At 34.0% G+C, this 18,807-nt stretch overlaps 1 non-coding gene across 1 annotated transcript; it reads left to right on the plus strand.

Moving 5' to 3' along the window:
- Nucleotides 1-245: 245 nt before the first annotated feature.
- TRNAE-UUC (transfer RNA glutamic acid (anticodon UUC)) lies at nucleotides 246-318 on the plus strand. The gene has a single exon. It is a non-coding gene; the product is annotated as a tRNA-Glu (tRNA).
- Nucleotides 319-18,807: the final 18,489 nt, after the last annotated feature.

Consider the following 18,807-nt stretch of genomic DNA (forward strand, 5'->3'; position numbering starts at 1 on the left):
AAATTTAAGGAAAATAACTATATATGCATTTGAATGAGTGGATGATGGGTGGGATTATTATTTATTTTCTTCTTCCTCCTTTCTAGATTTTCTTCCACTCTTCTACCATAAACATATTATTGTTGTATAAGCAGAAAAATTCATACTTAAAAATAACTACAACTAAAACTATGAAAAAATAACAAAAAAACCCACTAAATGTAAAAACTTATTAATTCAATCAAAATTATATTCAAAGAGGGAATTCCCTGATAGTCCAGTGGTTAGGACTTGGCACTTTCACTGCCGTGGCCCTGGGTTCAATCCCTGGTCGGGGAACTAAGATCCTGCAAACCTAGCAACACGGAAAAAAAAAAAAAAAAAAAAAAAGGGAGACTTATAAACTATAGTTCATTCATTTTCATTATTTCTTTAAAAGAAAAGGTACAAAAATAAATGAAGTCAACTTGAAGAGTTAGCCAAAGAATTTAAAATACCAGTGTAAAACCAGGCAAAGGAAATAATATAATATATAAGAAGAAATTCAAAAAAGACAACCATTAAGGAAAAAATCTAAGATACCTTTTAAAACATTACAAAAGCCCTTAACAATTATAATTAAGAAAAAAGTGAAACCTAAAAGAAAGGATAAATGTACAAAGAAAGTAAAATCTATGCTAACGGATCTTTGAATTCATCTCCCCTGTTTCCCCTTGTCCATTCCCCCATACTGGTTTCCTTGCTTTCTCACACATGCCAGGCACATGCTTGCATTCACACTTGATGTTCCCCCTACCTAAAATTCTTTCCCCAGACATAAGCACAATTCACGTCCTCAAGCACTTTAGGTCATTATTCAAATTCACCTTTCAGTGAGGAATTGCCTATTAAAGATATATATTTATATTTATGTTTATGTTTACGTTTATACATACACCACATAAACACACATATTTTTGTATAGTTGAATAGAAAAGATAATATATTTGATATATAGATTTTTTTTAATCTATGAGATTTTTAAAGGTGAGTTTATCACATAAATACTCTTTCATACATACTCTTTTCCTTAACAGTATATAAGAAAAACCTTTAGAAGACACTAAACATTTTTGTAAAATACTAATTTTTAACAACTGTGGTATCCAATAGATGGATATAACATAATACATTAAAAAATTAACAGTCTGAACTTTTATTAGTTTTCTATTTTTTATTGAAATAAAATATGAAAGAAACATTTTTATGAATTTATTAAAAATTTAGTGATTACCCATAATGAGCTAGAAACATTGTTTCAGCACAAAGGAGAAGAGGCAAGAACAAAGATGTAGTCCCTGCCTCAAAGAGCTTAAAATATATGTAAGAGGAGAAGATGGCAATGATGCAGATAAAGATGAAAAAAACCCCACATAATTATAACTGTGATATAGTGCATCATGGGAAGAACTGGGTAAGAGTATCAACTACTACTGGATACTGAGGGAAAATCATGCTGTGGAAGCAACATTTCAAGGGAGACCTGAAGGGTGCCCAATGAAGGAGAGTGTTCTAGGCAAAGGATTTGTGTACTGAGCATCTCTGTGCATTGCATAAAATCTTCTTGCAAGTCTGTATTTCCTTAGGATAATTAACCAGACATTAAATCACCAGATCAATGGGCATGGCTATTTTTATAGTTTTTGATACATACAATCTAATTTCCCAACATTGAGTTTGTTTCAAGATATAACCCCACCAGCAGAGTATGAAAGTATCTATTTTACTGTTCCCTCACCAGCACTGGGTATTGTGTTTTAACCTTGATTTTTAAATTACACTATGAGAATATAATTATTTTTGAAAAATAATAAAATATGTATAAGTGTTAAAAATGACTAATGAGCTTACGGCTCTCAAATTTCCACCATCTAGTAATTACTACTTTGAACATTTTACTGTATATTCAAGACAGTCCTCTATATAGATATACATATTTGAAAGGTATTATTGCCCTTGTATTGTGGTGGTTTTCCACTTAATATACTAGAAGCTTTTCCTAGATTTATAACTGTGCATCAACATTTTCAGCTTCATATGCTTACTACAGTAAGTTTAGCCAGTACCACATTGTTATTTTTCTGGAATTTCACTATTAAGTCTCTAAGTGTAGATTTTTAAAAAATACTTGTTTATCTTGCCTGTGGCTTTTTGAGGTTCTTAAATCAGTGGATCAATGTGTTTCAGTGGTTCTTAGACGTTGTTGGTCATTGTCATTTCAAAATTGTCTCTGCATAATTTTCTCTCTTTTCTGCTGGGATGCAGATTAAACGTGCTAACTAAGTCCTCTTGTCAGGTTCTCTAGCTCTCTTACTATTTTCTGAATTTTCTATATTTTTCTCTCTCTACATTTCATTCTGCATAGTTTCTAATGACCTACCCTGAAGTTCAGAATATATCAAACATACATAATTTGCTTGTAAACCCATCTTTTGAGTTCTTAACATCGACTCAGATTTTAGTTGTTATAATTTCAGGTGGGCTTTTTTGCATAATTATATCACTTTTTATAGTTTTCAGATTTTACTGAAATTTGTAAGCTTAGCCTTTATTTCCACTAACATGGGAAAAATAATTGTTTCATATTTCTAATATCTGGAGTGCAGACGTCTGTTTTTGTTCTTTGCTTTTTCTGTTGATTGTGGCTGATGCTGTCTCGATTCATTTTATACCTCATTATCTTTGGTTGTTTGCTAAATGTTTATTTGAAAACCTACATTTATAAGTAATTTGAGACCCAGGAAATTATATATTCTGTCAGAGGGAAACTTCATTTCCTTCTGCCAGTCATGTAAGGGTGGTAGCCATCTGAGACCGAGGCTTAAGGTTTTGGGACCATGTGGATAACCGCTCAGAGTACATTTCATGTTCCCTATCCCCAAGGGGACAGCTTGTCAGGGATCCAGGCCAGAGTAGGGGTAGTTCCCTTTGATAAGGACTGAACTTCAATATCTGCTTCACACTCTACCAAAATTCCAGCTTTACAACTTAGGTATAGCCGAAGACTGACTGGGACATACCTCTTTAAAATCTATTGTTTTCTCTGTTCTTTGTCTGGTATTTTCTTACCATCTTATTAACTATACGATCCATTTAGGAAGATGTTTTGCATTGCTTCCAGTTTTTTTTTTTTTTTAGGGTGAATTGGGCTACATTATCAATTCATCATTATAAGAAACGGAAGTCCCCTACACTTAATTCCGATTTGTTTGAAATTTACTTCTGTAACAGAGAAGAACAAACCTGACTACTATTGAATCTATTCCTTTAGCTTTAAACTTTGTGCTCTGTTGCCTGTGGTTAGTCATGATGGCTGACCTTTTGTAAAAGAATGTTGCCTAGAGCCTGAAATATACAAGATAGCCCATACTCAAGGCTCTGACCTTTAAAGGTATAACACTTTTCCATTCATAAAAACATAAAAAGTTGCAGAACAGAGAATAACATTTGTCTTGTCGGAGGTTTATAGGAACACTGTGACCAGATCTAGCTGGACAGCTAGCTGCAAGAGCAAAGGATTCGGGGACCAAGAACTTTGGCAAAAAAACCAGCCACAAACCTTTCCCTTTTGGTATAAAAGAAGCCTGAAAAATACAACTATGACATATGAGTATAACAAATTACTAGATTAAAAAAAAAAAAAAAAAAGAAGCCTGAATTCTAACTTGGGTAAGATGGTTCTTTGGGACACTAGTCCACTATCTTCTTGGTCTGCTGGCTTTCTGAATAAAGTCGCTATTCCTTGCCCCAAAAATTCACCTCTTGATTTTTTTGGCCTGTTGTGTGGCGATCAGTACAAGCTTGGACTCAGTAACATTCCCACTTGTAGTTGTTGTTTTACTCTGCAGATGATGTCATCATGAACATTGCTTTAAATACACTTAGTGTTCCTCTGGGTATTTCTTTATATTTCTACAAATAAATTGTTATGTTCAAATAGTATGCATTTTAAGGCTTTGACATGTATCACCAATTTACCCTCCAGAAAGAATCTGTTTATTCTCTCTTTAGTTTTTCATCAGAAAGTCAATTCCTCCCAGCTCCCCTCTCCATCCCGCATTCACAGACATTTACACATATAAGCAGGTAATGATTTTTCATTTTTGGCAGCTTGATAGGTATATAAATATAAATGTATACTTTCTTTTGAAGTGTTTATTTATTTCACTTCTAGTGAGACTAAGCATATGTTCATGCTTATTGAACATTTGTAGTTCTTCATTTGTGTATTACTTAATCAAATTTTCTTAATCATACAAGGGTAGTCAATAGACAATTTTATTCCTATTTGTACTATTACAGATTAGGAGATACAATTACAATGTAATTACATAAAAAGGTAAATTTTAAAGTAAATAAAGTAAATGTAGTCATAATGAATGATTCCAATGATATGACATTCTGGAAAAGGTAAAACTATGGAGACAATAGAAAGATCAGTGGTTGCCAGGGCCAGGGACTAAGAGGGAGGGAGGGAGGGACAAATAGGCAGAGCACAGAGGACTTTTAGGGCAGTAAAAATACTCTGTATGATAATAGTGGATACATGTCATTATACATTTGTCCAAACCCATAGAATGTACACCACCAAGAGTAAGCCCTCATGCAGACTATGGACTTTGGGTGATTATGATGTGTCAGTATAGGTTCATCAATTGTAACAAATGTACTGCTCTGGTGGGAGAAGTCAGTAACAGTGAAGGCTATGCATATGTGGGTGTAGATGGGAAATCACTATACCTTCCCTTCAATTTTGCTATGAATCTAAAACTATAAAAAATAGTCTATTAAAAATAATAAAAAATAAAACTTAAAAAATAAAGTAAATGTAGTCAATAAAAGAAAAATAACATGAAAATCTGAGGCTTTAAATAAAGCAAAGTAAGACCAGAATTAACTATTTAATGCAAGAATCAGCAAACTTGCAGCCTACTTTTATTAATAAAGCCTTACTGGAATACAACCATACACATTCATTTATGTATTGTCAGTGTCTGCTTTCACACTACAATGCCAGAGCTGAGAAGTTGCCACAGACACTGTACTGCCAGCAATGCCTAAATACATGAATCAAGAATGATTGGTCTTCGACAAGGGGTTAATATCTAAAATATACAAATAGCTTATACAACTCAATATCAAAAAAAACAAACAATCTAATCAAAAATGGGCAGAAGACCTAATAGACATTTCTCCAAAGAAGACATACAGATGGCCAACAGGCACATAAAAAGGTGCTCAACATCACTAATTATTAGAGAAATTAAAATCAAAACTACAATGAGGTATCACCTCAAACCGGTCAGAATGGCTATCATCAAGATGTTTACAAATAATAAATGCTGGAGAGGCTGTGGAGAAAGGGGAACCCTCCTACACTGTTGGTGGGAATGTAAATCGGTCTAGATACTATGGAAAACAGTATGGAGGTTCCTTAAAAAACTAAGCATAGAGCTACCATATGATCCAGCAATCCCACTGCTGGGCATATATGCAGAAAAGACGAAAACTCTAATTGAAAAAGATAAATGCATCCCAATGTTCATAGCAGCACTATTTACGATAGCCAAGACATGGAAGCAACCTAAATGTCCATCGACAGATGAATGAGCAAAGACAGTGTGGTATATATGTACAATAGAACATTACTCAGCCATAAAAAAGAATAAAATATTGCCATTTTCAGCAACATGGATGGACCTACAGAATAGTAAGTCAGAGAGAGAAAGACAAATATTATATGATATCACTTATATGTGGAATCTAAAAAATAATACAAATGAATTTATTTACGGAACAGAAACAGACGCACAGACATAGAAAACAAACTTATGGTTACCAAAAGGGAGGGGGGAGAGATAAATTAGGAGTATGGGATTAACAGATACACACTACTATATATAAAATAGATAAACAACAAGAATTTACTGTACAGCACAGGGAACCCTAGTCAATATCTTGTAATAACCTATAATGGAAAAGAATCTGAAAAAAATACATGTATATATAACTCAATCATTTTGCTGTATACCTGAAACTAACACAATATTGTAAATCAACCATACTTCAATTAAAAAAAAAAAAAGAGTGATTGGTCTAAATTCCTCCTAAATGTGAAACACTAGCAACGTGCATACTAAACTCCATCACAACCCTCACCATTAATATTATCATTAATCTGGATAGTATTTAACATTGCTCTATAATTACATATGAAAGGTAAATAAGCAATGTAACTGTTGAAGAGGAGAACACTCTTGTTTGCATCAAATATGAAAACACAAGAGAAAATAAGAAAAAATGCTGAATTAGTAACATAATTCTGTCATTGAGTAGATATCTATATAAACAAAATCCCACAGCTTTCCTCTACTTTATCCTTAACCAGTTAGAAGATGAAAATGGGGAAATGCTCTTTTTAATAGCCATAAACACATAGGCTATTTTTCAAAAACACTCTAAGGAAATCTGTAGTTTCTTTACAAATAAAACTTCAAAATGAATAAAGAGACACACCAAGTTTTAGACTGTGGAAACCTTAATATCACCAAAACAGCAATTCTTTCTAAGAACACTGAGGTGTTAAAAACAATTTCAGATTTTTAAAAAATGATTTTTAAAAAACCAATCATTTTATTACCTGACAGATGAATTTAAATTTTATCTGCACAAATGCACAGGTTTGAAAGCTAACAAAAAACTAAATTTCTCGTTTTCATCTTGCAATTACTTCCTTGAGATTACAGAAATATAACATTTTTGCCAACGTGATTTATTAGCACTTATTTGTTTAAAAAATATTCATAAGAGCCTAATATGTGTCTGACATTGCATTTAGTAAATTCACAAACTGTGTAATTTTGGCTATTTTTCATTAACTGCTGAGCTTGGTTAATCAACATTAAATATAAACATTTGTTCATTAAAAATAAAACATACTATATATAAAATAGCTAACTAATAAGAAACTATGGTATAGCGCAAGGAACTCTATTCAGTACTCTATAATGGCCTATATGGGAAAAGAATCTAAAAAAGAGTGAATGTATGTATATGTATAACTGATTCACTTTGCTGTACACCCAAAACTAACACAAACTAACGCACATTTTTTTTTTTTTTTAAATTGGATTTTTTTTAATTATTTATTTTATTTATTTATTTATTTATTTTTGGCTGTGCTGGGTCTTCGGTTCGTGCGAGGGCTTTCTCTAGTTGCGGCAAGTGGGGGCCACTCTTCATCGCGGTGCGGGGACCGCTCTTCATCGCGGTGCGGGGACCGCTCTTCATCGCGGTGCGTGGGCCTCTCACTATCGCGGCCCCTCCCGTTGCGGGGCACAGGCTCCAGACGCGCAGGCTCAGCAGCTGTGGCTCCCGGGCCCAGCTGCTCCGTGGCATGTGGGATCTTCCCAGACCAGGGCTCGAACCCGTGTCTCCTGCATTAGCAGGCAGATTCTCAACCACTGCGCCACCAGGGAAGCCCTAACGCACATTTTTAATCAACTATACTCCAATAAAAATTTTAAAATAAAATAAAAAATAAGAAAAATTAGATGTGTCACAGTTAACATCTAGAAACTCTACTAGTTCTATAAAATTACCAGGAATTTTAAATAATGACTACTAAGTATTATCAGTTATTAATGGTGATAAATTATTATCATTAATTCCTAATTTCTAAGAAATAAGTTTTAAATAACTTAAATATTATCTCAGCTGAAACATATTTGAAGATTTCATTGAAATTAATACATTTCTTAATTTAACATATTCCCATTGCAGAATTATGTATTGTATATATATAGGATGATGCACAGTATATATTTATTTTATTATCTCCTCATAATTCATCCCCTTCCCCCAGTTCCTTTTCAGTTGTTACTCTTTTCTGAACTGACTCCAATTTTCTGACGTCTTTCCAATATTGGACTTCCCAGAAATTTATGTGATGTTCCTGCTAGGTGCAGCTGTTCAGTGGCAGAATTTATTCTAAGGCAGTCAGATCCACAAAACGTCAGTTGAGTACAACAGTGTGGGCAAAGGTCCTGCAGTATGTCATACTGGCCAATTCTGGTAGGTCTAATTTCTTCTAAAGAGACCAACTACAGGAAGGAGGTTGAAGAGAAGGAGTAGTGGAGAAAGGAAGCAGTTAGAGTGAGTGGGACATGGAAAAACAATAAAGAAAGCAAATTTCACTAATGACATACTTTAGCCATTTGAAGAATATTTTAATAATAAATGTTCTCTAGAACGTCTTCTTTCTAATCACTATTATTCTGCATACAAAACTACTTACATAGGATTTTTATAACTTTCAAAGATTATTATGTGGTCATTGGTTCATAGCTATTAAAAGTTGTTTTTTTCTTTTTGTTTTTACCTCCCTGTATTTTGGACCACCAATCATCTCCTCCCCAGTTGTCAGCCTCTCCTTTTTTCACCTTTACAACACTAGAATTTTTGCAACAGCAATTGAATTTCTCTTTCTAGCCTGTTAGTCCCTGTACTGACACCACATAAGCACACACACACGTGCACACACATACATTCATGCACTTCCCTTGTTTGTCCAATCTCCTCCATTTACACTCCTAATGTCTGCAATCTCAGTTGCTCAGACCCATATTTACAAAGAAAATGCACATCCAAATCTATGCAGCCTCTTTTTTCAATAAAGAGAAACTTTATATGAGTTCACCTGTTATACTACAACAACTTTTCAAACATCAATTTTTCATCTTGCTATATAGTTGGACCTCCATTAGACATCTAATTGAGGAAGAGAAAAAGGTATTCCACAGAATATTCAATATCAGTAGAAATAAGCTAATATAGTTCCTGAAGAACAAGAACCATATCTGATTTTCCCCTTCAGTGCCTGACCAATGTTCAGTGTCTGATAAATGTTTGTTGAATAAGTGAAATTAAGAGATCTAAGGAAGTCAAGAAAAAACTATTGAGAAACAGGTTACCATAGTGGTTAAAAACAGACTCTGGGCCCTAGTAAAATCCCATCTACACACTTACCACCTCAAGTGAGTTTCTGAACCTCTCTGTGCCTCAGTTTCCTCATCTGTAAAATGGGGGCAGCAATAGTAACTACTTCGTATGGTTATTTTGAGGAGTACATAAACTAATACATGTAGAGTATTTAGAACTTGGTAAGTATCATATACATGTCATACTTTTAGTGGAGTTTTCAATCTTCCCTTAATTAAAAAAAAAACTGACTCTTCTATACAACTCATTTGCCTATCATTTCTGGAGGAAAATGGCTGGGTCTATAAAGGTCATTCTTCCCTCACTTTCCTAACATTTTATGGAAACCATGTTTTTTTGAAATAAATTGTTTGCTCTGGGCTAAAATGGAGATACAAAGATGGCAAAATGTAGTGGTAAGTGAACTAATGGAGGAGCACATTTACTGAAGCAAGAGAGCAAATGGACCAGAAAATTATGTAAAGTGAGTTACAAGATATTCTATTTAGCCTAGTGCACAAAACATGGGGTGAGGAGTTAGAAGATTTAGGTTTGAGGTCCAACTCCGATACTTAGTAACCCCTTTATTTTGCACAGGTTAACCTTTCTTAGTATCATTTTTTTCACATGTCATTATGCCACAAACCATGCCACAGGGTTCCTGTGGTAATAAATAAAATAATTAAGTTAAAACATACATAAACCAAAAATTTAGTCTTGTATACTAAATTCTGAATAATTTATATAAGGTATACTGGTCTTTTTCTTTCAACTTTTCTATTTAATTGATTCCCCAACTAATCAGACACTGAACATTGGTCAGGCACTGAAGGGGAAAATCAGATATGGTTCTTGTTCTTCAGGAAGGAGATTTATAATTAAACAAGATATTATGAAAATCTGTAAGAATAAATGATATGACAAGGCAGTACAAATCATCTTTGGAAGCCAAAAGAAACATAATTTGGAATAAAAAAATCAGGGAAAGTCTCCTGGAGGAAGAAACTTCATGCCAAGATCTGAAGACAATCAGCCAGGGGGAAATAAAGATTATATGGCACATTTAAAGAAGTAAAACATCCTGAATATTGGTAGCATAAAAAGTGATGGGGAAATGTTATAAATAGGAAAGCAGGAAATAGATTATAGACCTCCTGCAGATCAGGCTCAGGCACAGTGGAAATCCATTTAAATATATTAAACAGGAGCATGGTCTGATCAGATCTGTGTTTTAGGAGGCTAGCTTTGGCTACTTTATAAAATATGGATTGGTTTATGGAAGCTTTCTAAAAGCAAGATGGTTTTGAGAGAGCTCAACTGGGATTCTACTCCTGTATCCCAGGTGGGAAATGATAGTGGTTTTGACAAGGGTAATTGCAGTGGAAAGCATTACTATGGAAAAGGGTCTGAGCTTGATGATTCCCTCACTGATTCATTCAGCCATTCATTTAACCAGTACTTATTAAAAGCCTACTCGGTCAGGCAATGAGCTATTGCGTGAACACAGCCTTAGACAAGACATGGATGCCTTCATTTGTTTACAGTCTAACAGAATAATTAGGCAGGAACAACCAGCTTACCGCCATTTGAGAAATAAAACGGTTCCTTCCCTTGCACCTTTCACCAAAGTGTATTTCCATCCAAGTGGAGATGTCCAACAGGTCACTAGATAAGGGGGCCTAGAATTCAGGAGAGAGGTTTGGGACTGATACATAGAGTAGGGAGCCCTCAGCACATGGATGACAATAAAAGATGATTCCAAGAAGAGAGGGCACAGTGACGTGAGGAGAGGAAACAGGACAAAGGAGTAAGGAATGCCAATATTTAAGGGCGGTGGGGGGAGCAGCCCTTAAAGAAATATGAGAAGCCATGGTCAAAAATGGAAAGAAAGTTAGGAGATTGTGGTGTCCTAGAAGCCAAGGAAAGAGATTTTCAAAAAGTAGACAGTGTTCCACAGTGTCAAATGCAACTGAGAAGTCAAAAGTGAGAATTTTCTAAGCATTGGATTTATTGCAACATAAGCCACTATGACCATGTGGAAAGTAGTTTCTATGAAATGGTAGATTGAACATGAAATTTTAGTGGACAGAAGTTAAGATCCTACATTTTGTAAATTAATATCATGTATGAATTTATAATATCAGAGAAATATTTGGCACAAACATCTTAACTACATGATTGTTTCCACAACTGCATTCTACCCTAGATTTGCTCTAGAGTGTCCATGTCCAATATGAAGACTGGTACCTAGAAATGAATAGGATTCCAGTTACGACCGGACCTGCATGAAATAGGGTGGAGCCATCACTTCTTTAATCTGTAAACTGTACTTTATTAGACATTGATATTACGAGAATTCTGATTAGTTTCTGTGGTAAAGACAGGTTGGTCCATGGGGAGCCAAGTCTCACTGGTAACTCATGAGAAGCTTGTTACCTTGTTATTGACTAAATCCTTTGTACGTTTATTACGCTCTTTCTCTATGACCCTTCATTTTTATGTTGCCATTTTATTCCTAATTAAATATTTTTATTACAGATTCAAACCATTGCTCAACTAGGATCTCTTTGGAGAAATAACATATTTATTTAACAAACACATTGTGGTTTTTACTATGCTAAGCAATGCTAAATTTTTTGTGGAGCTTCTTTCTATTCTGCCTTCTCATTACCTCTGAAAGTGATTAGCATGCAATTCATTGCCTTCATCCAAATCATTAATGAAGATATTGACCAAGGGATGACCAAAGACAGAGCCCATAGCACACCATCAAAAATCATCCTTCTTACAGACATCAATCCATTAAAAAGCATATTTAGGATATAACCACTCAATCAATAAGTTACTAATTTGCCTGCCTATGCTATCACATAAGATACATGTCCCCAGACTGTTCAATAGTTTAGCATCAGACACTCTTAAATGCCTTGTTGGACATTCATTACGTTACACAAACTCTACCATGTTTCTTTGACTGGCCTGTCTAGTGAACATAGCAAAAATAGTAATAACCATAATATTTTAGTATAACTTGACCCAACTAGTTCATAGTGGTTATCACTTTATTTTCTGTCTATCCATGAATTATTTTAGATAATATAGAATGCCTTAAGGTAAAAACTGTAGGTCAAAAATGTACGTCTACAGTTTCTAGAGTTGCCTTTCTTTCTAAGTTTGAAAAATATACAAAAAATTGGAACACCAATCTTCCATAGCTTCAATTTTCTATGATAATATTGCCTGGAAATCCTATCAGTGTTCTGGGATTTAACTCATCTACATAAGGAAACATACATGTATTTAGATTACGTATTGTTCACAAAAATATGTTTAATTTTCTTAGGTTTAAATTTTCTCTAACTACACTATCTCCCATTTACTTCCAAAAAAGAGAAATGAACTTGATAGTCTTTCCACCTTCTCTCTGCTTTAGTACTTTATATTAGAGTTCCCTGGAAGTCCATACCATCTTTGTTGTGATGTTGAGGACTTTTCCCCCACAGTTTATTTAGAAAAATAGCAAGATTGTTTTACATTAATATGCACTTGAATTCAACGTTCAGATATTTTTCCTAAGTTGCTTCTGTTTCAGAACAGTTTTTATTATGTCAGGAATAACTTGAATATCCCTGATGGACTTATTGGGAAGACTGCATTATCTATTATTCAGTAGGCTTGCTTGAGCTTCTCAAAGCCATTGCTCTGGATAATTAATAAATAAACCTGCCAATAAAATAATTCGTGTGGAACCGACAACAAAGTAAATACATTTATTTGCCAAAATTTTCTAGCAGGAGCATTATTAAAGGAGGCGCTATTATTTTCTTTTTAGTTGGCTTAGGATCCAACTTACCTAGTCCATCAAATAAAATACTTCTTTTCTGTTAAAGTCATCATAAGAGGACAGAGTGTAGCATTATTAAAAAGTGGTTCATTGCTTGTTATGGCAATACACCTTTGAAGGGCACAGAAATTATTTTAATTGGATAAATTAGATGTTCTTTGTGTCCATATGGAGTGTTGAATTTAATGATTTGGTTGAATGGATGTCAGTGTTTCTGTTCAATCTTTCAATTAAACTAATATTAATCTTACATTTTCTAAAGAAAGCTTAATAGCACAAGATAACTGTGATATCTCCAGGACATACAGTAAGGTCACTGGATATAAATGAGCCCACATTGTTTTTCTGAATAATTTTGTAGCGAAGAGGGAAGCTGTGGAAATTGTAGTTATGTTAGCTTTTCTCCCTTTCAGTCTCTTCAGACCAACACTAAAAGATTTAGCGAAGAGAGAAGCTGTGGAAATTGTAGTTATGTTACCTTTTCTCCCTTTCAGTCTCTTCAGACCAACACTGAAAGATTTATGTCTTTCTTTTGTTACATTGTTATACCTGTAAAGTCCTCAGTTAATTTCTTGTTTTGTCTGTTTTAACTCACAAAAATCAAGATAGCCTTTCAACCAATGCTTTTTAATTTCTGGAAGGTCTATTAAATTATAATGCCTTTCTTTGTTTTTCAAAACTAATTTGATGTGATTTGTACAATGTTTCAAACACATATCATCACACTAGGAAACAGATTGGGCATGCGTTTTCTTTAAGAATTATATGAAAATATAAAGTTATAAAATACTGAAATAATTTTACATTGCTCATAAAACTGTAAAATTTTGAGAGTGCTTCAGTTTGAAAATGATTGGGGTTCTAAAAACATGACTCAAAGAGGCTGTAAAATTACAAGGACACTTCAGCACTCTGTGAGCATTTCTATCCAGAGGTGATCGACAGCACAACTTGCTGAGCAATTTGCCTGGTATTTGTAGGAAAGCCTTGTTCTTTCAAACTGAAGAACTCTTAAAAATACGAAGAAACTCCAAAATTTTTAAATTGCAGCATATAACATACATGCCCCCAAATCCAATTCATTCTCTAAATAAAAACATTATTACTTTTAAAGTATAAAAGGCCTACCCACAACAGAACAACAATCTATCCCATCCAATTCGAATGCCAAGTCACTATAGCTGTTATGTCTCCCAATCTGGGATATTCTGACATGAGGAATTGTTCATCAAACAAGATTATGTAATTCTTTTAAACTCCTCTTGGGTTATTATTTTGAAATTATCTCTAAATTTCTTGCTAAGGATCCTGTGACCTTTGGAAGCCATTCTGAATTTAGATAAATTATGTGTACTTGTATATAAAATACAAACTATGTCTTCTCAAAAGTTATATTTGTAAATAAAGCTAAATGTTCAAGGAATGTATTAATTCCTCTGCGTCTATTTATACATCTATAAAATAGGGATAATAATGTCTACTTTAAAAGCCCATTGTGGAGTTTTGATACTTAAACAGCGTACTACACTGCCTGATATGTAGTAGATGTATAAAAAAATAGCTGCTATTTTGATATCATCATCATTATCATTATAATCATTGCAAACCTGAAGTTTCATGTTATATAGGAAATATTTGATTGCAATTGTAAGTCTAATGCAAATTTTATCATCTTGAGCAGATTATTCACATTTTGGGGCCTTGTCATAAAATGTTAATAGTCATTATTTATCTGGACCGTGGAATTTTTTTTCTGTTTAATTTTTTTCTTTTTCTCAACTGTATTATCTGCTTTTGATGTTAAATACACATTACCTATACAAAATAAGAACAAATACCATGTACTATTTTGCCAAGCACACTTGACACTTGTGTATTTACAAAACCACACTGACAGGCAACAGAGAGACAACTGTATGGTGTCTCTGGGGAAAATAAAACCAGAAGACAGCATCTAAAGAGATTTATAAGTTGCATGAGATACAGATGATAAATGAAGATTATGAAACATCTCATGAGTCACAAATCCCTTCTATACCCTCAGACAAATGTGAGTTGGAAGGAAGACTTCTCTTCTCTATGTTTTCCACTATTACATCTCCAGGGGCTAGAACAGAAGATACTGAGGTATAGACGGTGCTCAAACACTTTTGTTAAATGAACGGCCTGGACGAGGACTGGCATTCCAAGTCAGCTGGTGAGGCTCAGCTATGGAGAATGAGACTTGGGTCAAGATGTCTAAGCCAGGTCTTTTGATCCTAAGTCCCTTTTCTTTAAATCTTAAAGTCCATTTATCCCTAACAGCTGTATGGATAAGCAGCTGAAACTGAAAGAGAAAAAGGTGGTCCTGATGGGCCACCATTCAATAGAGGTGGAAGAGGTTACACAGAGAATTAGAATGAAGGAAACTGGCTTAAACCTCTTGACCTAAATTATGTTCACCAATCCATTTTCTCCTGTGTGGTGATTATCAGGCACATGCACAGTAATTAATAAATTGTTCCTTTGTTCCTCATTAGACTACTGTTCTTTAACAGATCTTCTTCTTTGAAAAGAAGCCTAGACAGAAGATGGAGTTACCGGCAGGACTTGCACTCCAACACATATTGTAAAAGCATCAAGGACAGGCATCCAGTTGAGAGGTGAAATAATTATCCGGAAAGAATCTCTGGAATGAGTCAAGACAGAGTTTTAAAAGGTGAGTAGGAGTAATTAGGTAAAGAGAAAGGGAGACTTTCCTGCTAAAAGATACCTCGACAAAGTGACAGAGACAAAGCATCATGTGAATAGGGAAACGGACAAGCAGGTTTAGAATGCTAAAGAATAATTTACAAGACAGAGAGGGATAAGAAATAAAACCCGTGGTACAGGCCAAATCATGAAGAGCTTTGATACCAAGCAAATGAACTTAGTCTCTACTCTATAAACAATGAAAAACCATTAAAGAAATCTAAAAAAGAGAGAATACCAGCAGTTAGGTAGGAGAGAGATAAAGCTGAAACAGGAAATCAGTTTGGAGACTGTAATAGTCAAAGACAAAAAAAAAAAAAAAGAAAATCTGACTAAATTTGACTATCAATAAATAAAAAATTGATGACTGTACCAATACATATTTAATCAAATTTTGACAATTTTGGAGTACCATTCTTGGAACCTTTGAATTTAATCCAAAGGGGAACTGAAAAGACATGATTCTAAATAACATATAGCACCACAGAAGAATGTGGATTTTATGAGTTTACTGGACTGCACTGTCATTGGCAGCATAGTCTGAGTTGGAGAAACTTTGGACCTGGGACTTTCTGTTCTACCAGAAACTAGGAATTCTATTGAGGTGTCAAGGCAAATGGCTGAAAACAGAGATGGGGTATCCAACACAACCGTGAAGGGATCTAATAACTGCTACTCCACACTTTCATTAAATGACAAACTATGATTGTCTAAATGGTGGCATAATGATGACATCATCTGACTTTTCCATGCATTATTTTATTCCTTTGTATGATATTTGAAATGTCTGTGAGCAGTCATTGGCATGCTGGGGACCAATTTAAGAGCATGAACGTTTACATGAGGAATAGAAAACTTAAAAGAATCTATAATTATCTGGATTTTGTTTAGCAGATCTGAGGGCAAAACCCAGTTTAATTATTTATTTGTCAGAGCCAATATTATATAAAACTGCTGGTGTGCCTCTGAAGATCACAACCAATCTCCCATTTTTTCATGTCCCATGGATAGGTCTGGATGTGTTTGTGAATTTGTTTTGTTTTATTTTAACAAGTCTTGTTCCAAATAAGAGCTGAGTCTATTGTCCTAGGCACACAGTGTAAACCTTACCTTTCTTAATATTTTATTTTTTAAAAATTGGCTTAAAATTAAACATTCATAAATAGTTTGATTCATGAAAGTAAATTTGAGGTTTTTAAAAAAAATTATTAGTTAATTAACAGAATTTTTAGAAATTTTGTAACAATGTATACCATTTGAATTTCAGAATTTATCATAAAAGGCAAAGATTTGAGAAAATAATATAATTTCTTAAGGATAATATATATGTTAGAATTCATACTTTGTGATAGAAAAGGAAGTCCTAAGTCCAGAATTTCTCTAAATTTTTATTAGTAGTTAAATTTAGAGTCTACATTTCTAAAATAGGTGGAATATTTTATACAATTACTAAATACAAAGCTATATTAGAGATAGGATTACTATTTTATGCAAGATTCACAATCTCTAAAATTTCCAGTATCTCCTAACTGCTTACAAAGCAATATAAATTGTTTTAAGTACACATAAATTGGTTGCAAACTAATTAAGACTTAAAATAATTAAAATTAAAACTGACAGAAAACTCAAAATAATAAACATTTTATTTTTAGAAAATCCATTCCTGTTAGAAATACATATATATGATATTTTCTACATTTCCATCTTCCTCTAATTCATCACTGTAAACCTTCACAGAATTTTTGATAGTCTGGTGTTCATTTACTACATTTCACATTTTCTTAAAACTCATTATCTCTACCATTATTTTAGCTGCTTACTGGAGAAAGCATGCAGACCCATCCCTGGGTATTTTCCTCATAAAGAAATAGAAATGTCTCAGATACTGAGAACGAAGCTGTGTGAAGATTCTGATTGTCTGTGATTTTTTTACACGTGATAGTAGTGTGACAGAATATGGTTTCCTTCTAAAATATCAGAGCCAAAAAGATCAAATGATTTATTTTAATTTTTCAAGATTATGTGGCACTTTTCTTCTCATACAAATGAGAAATCACAAAAATCACAGCTAAATATACACCTAAAATCGTAATATCATCTAAACACATATTGTATATAGAGGTTGTTCCCATGAAATCTAGGAATGCCACTCCCTATTCTGTAGACATATTTGGAATTATTTCTTAAAAAAAAAAAGAAAGAAAAGAAAGAAAGAGAAGAAAGCTTTTCTACACAAAGCTAATAAGCAAGAAATCTGTGTCATTTGTTTATAAATGCAACTGTGCATGATTTAACTCATCAAACAATCACTCATTCATGTTTATTGAACACCTATTATGTGTAAATCATTGTTTCATAACCAAGACTTGGGAGTGCCTCAACCAAATCAATGATTCAACAGTGAAAAACAAGCCCAGAGGTGTACCAATTCTTTCTAGTTTTCTATACCCTAGATTTACATTCATGCTATTAAATTGGCCCCTGGCGTTATGAGATTTAATTAATCCATTAATTCTAAAATCACAATGAGATGTGTGTGTTACAGGATATTTGCTAGGGTGGCTAGGGGTTCATCCACAGTGTTTCATCCGTTATCTAATCTTTAGGATCCTCTTACATCCACAATTAAGGGAACAGGGTGCCCTGATCTTTCAGAGACAAGATACACTAGCAGTTGCTGGGCTCAATTTCTTTAGTCATTCTAAGTTAAAGGGTATCATGATTCCCATCTCTCTATGAACCACAATTCTTACTAAACTTACTTCTTTGAATCCTCTAGGTTAATCACAAATATTTTACCTACTGCAGAGTAGCTTTTAGCCCAGCCTGTTTAATTTACACATGGCCTATACCAATTCTCCTAAGATGACTCATGTGGTTTGACTCAATTAACCACACTGTTCACCAAGCACCATAAAAGAAAGTCTGTTTATTTGCATGCTGTAAACCAAAAAACTCAAAATATGGAGATAGCACCCAACTGATCACTCCCAAATGTCTTACATTTGACCCTATAGCAGAATGTTCCTATAATGTGCATTTATACCCTTGAGCTGGATATGGTTTATAATTAATGCAGTAAAAATAGCAGCTCTTGGATCATGATTCAGCTTCACAGGACCCTTATCTTCCTGTCCAGCAAAAGCTAGAAGAGAGTAAGGACAGAGGGCATTATCCAAGAAGGATATCTGTAAGATCCACTATAGCAGCTGTGATCTGAACAAGGTGTCTTCAGT

Source organism: Balaenoptera acutorostrata, chromosome 14 (genome assembly GCF_949987535.1).
Source record: "Balaenoptera acutorostrata chromosome 14, mBalAcu1.1, whole genome shotgun sequence".
NCBI classification, from domain to species: Eukaryota; Metazoa; Chordata; class Mammalia; order Artiodactyla; family Balaenopteridae; genus Balaenoptera; species Balaenoptera acutorostrata.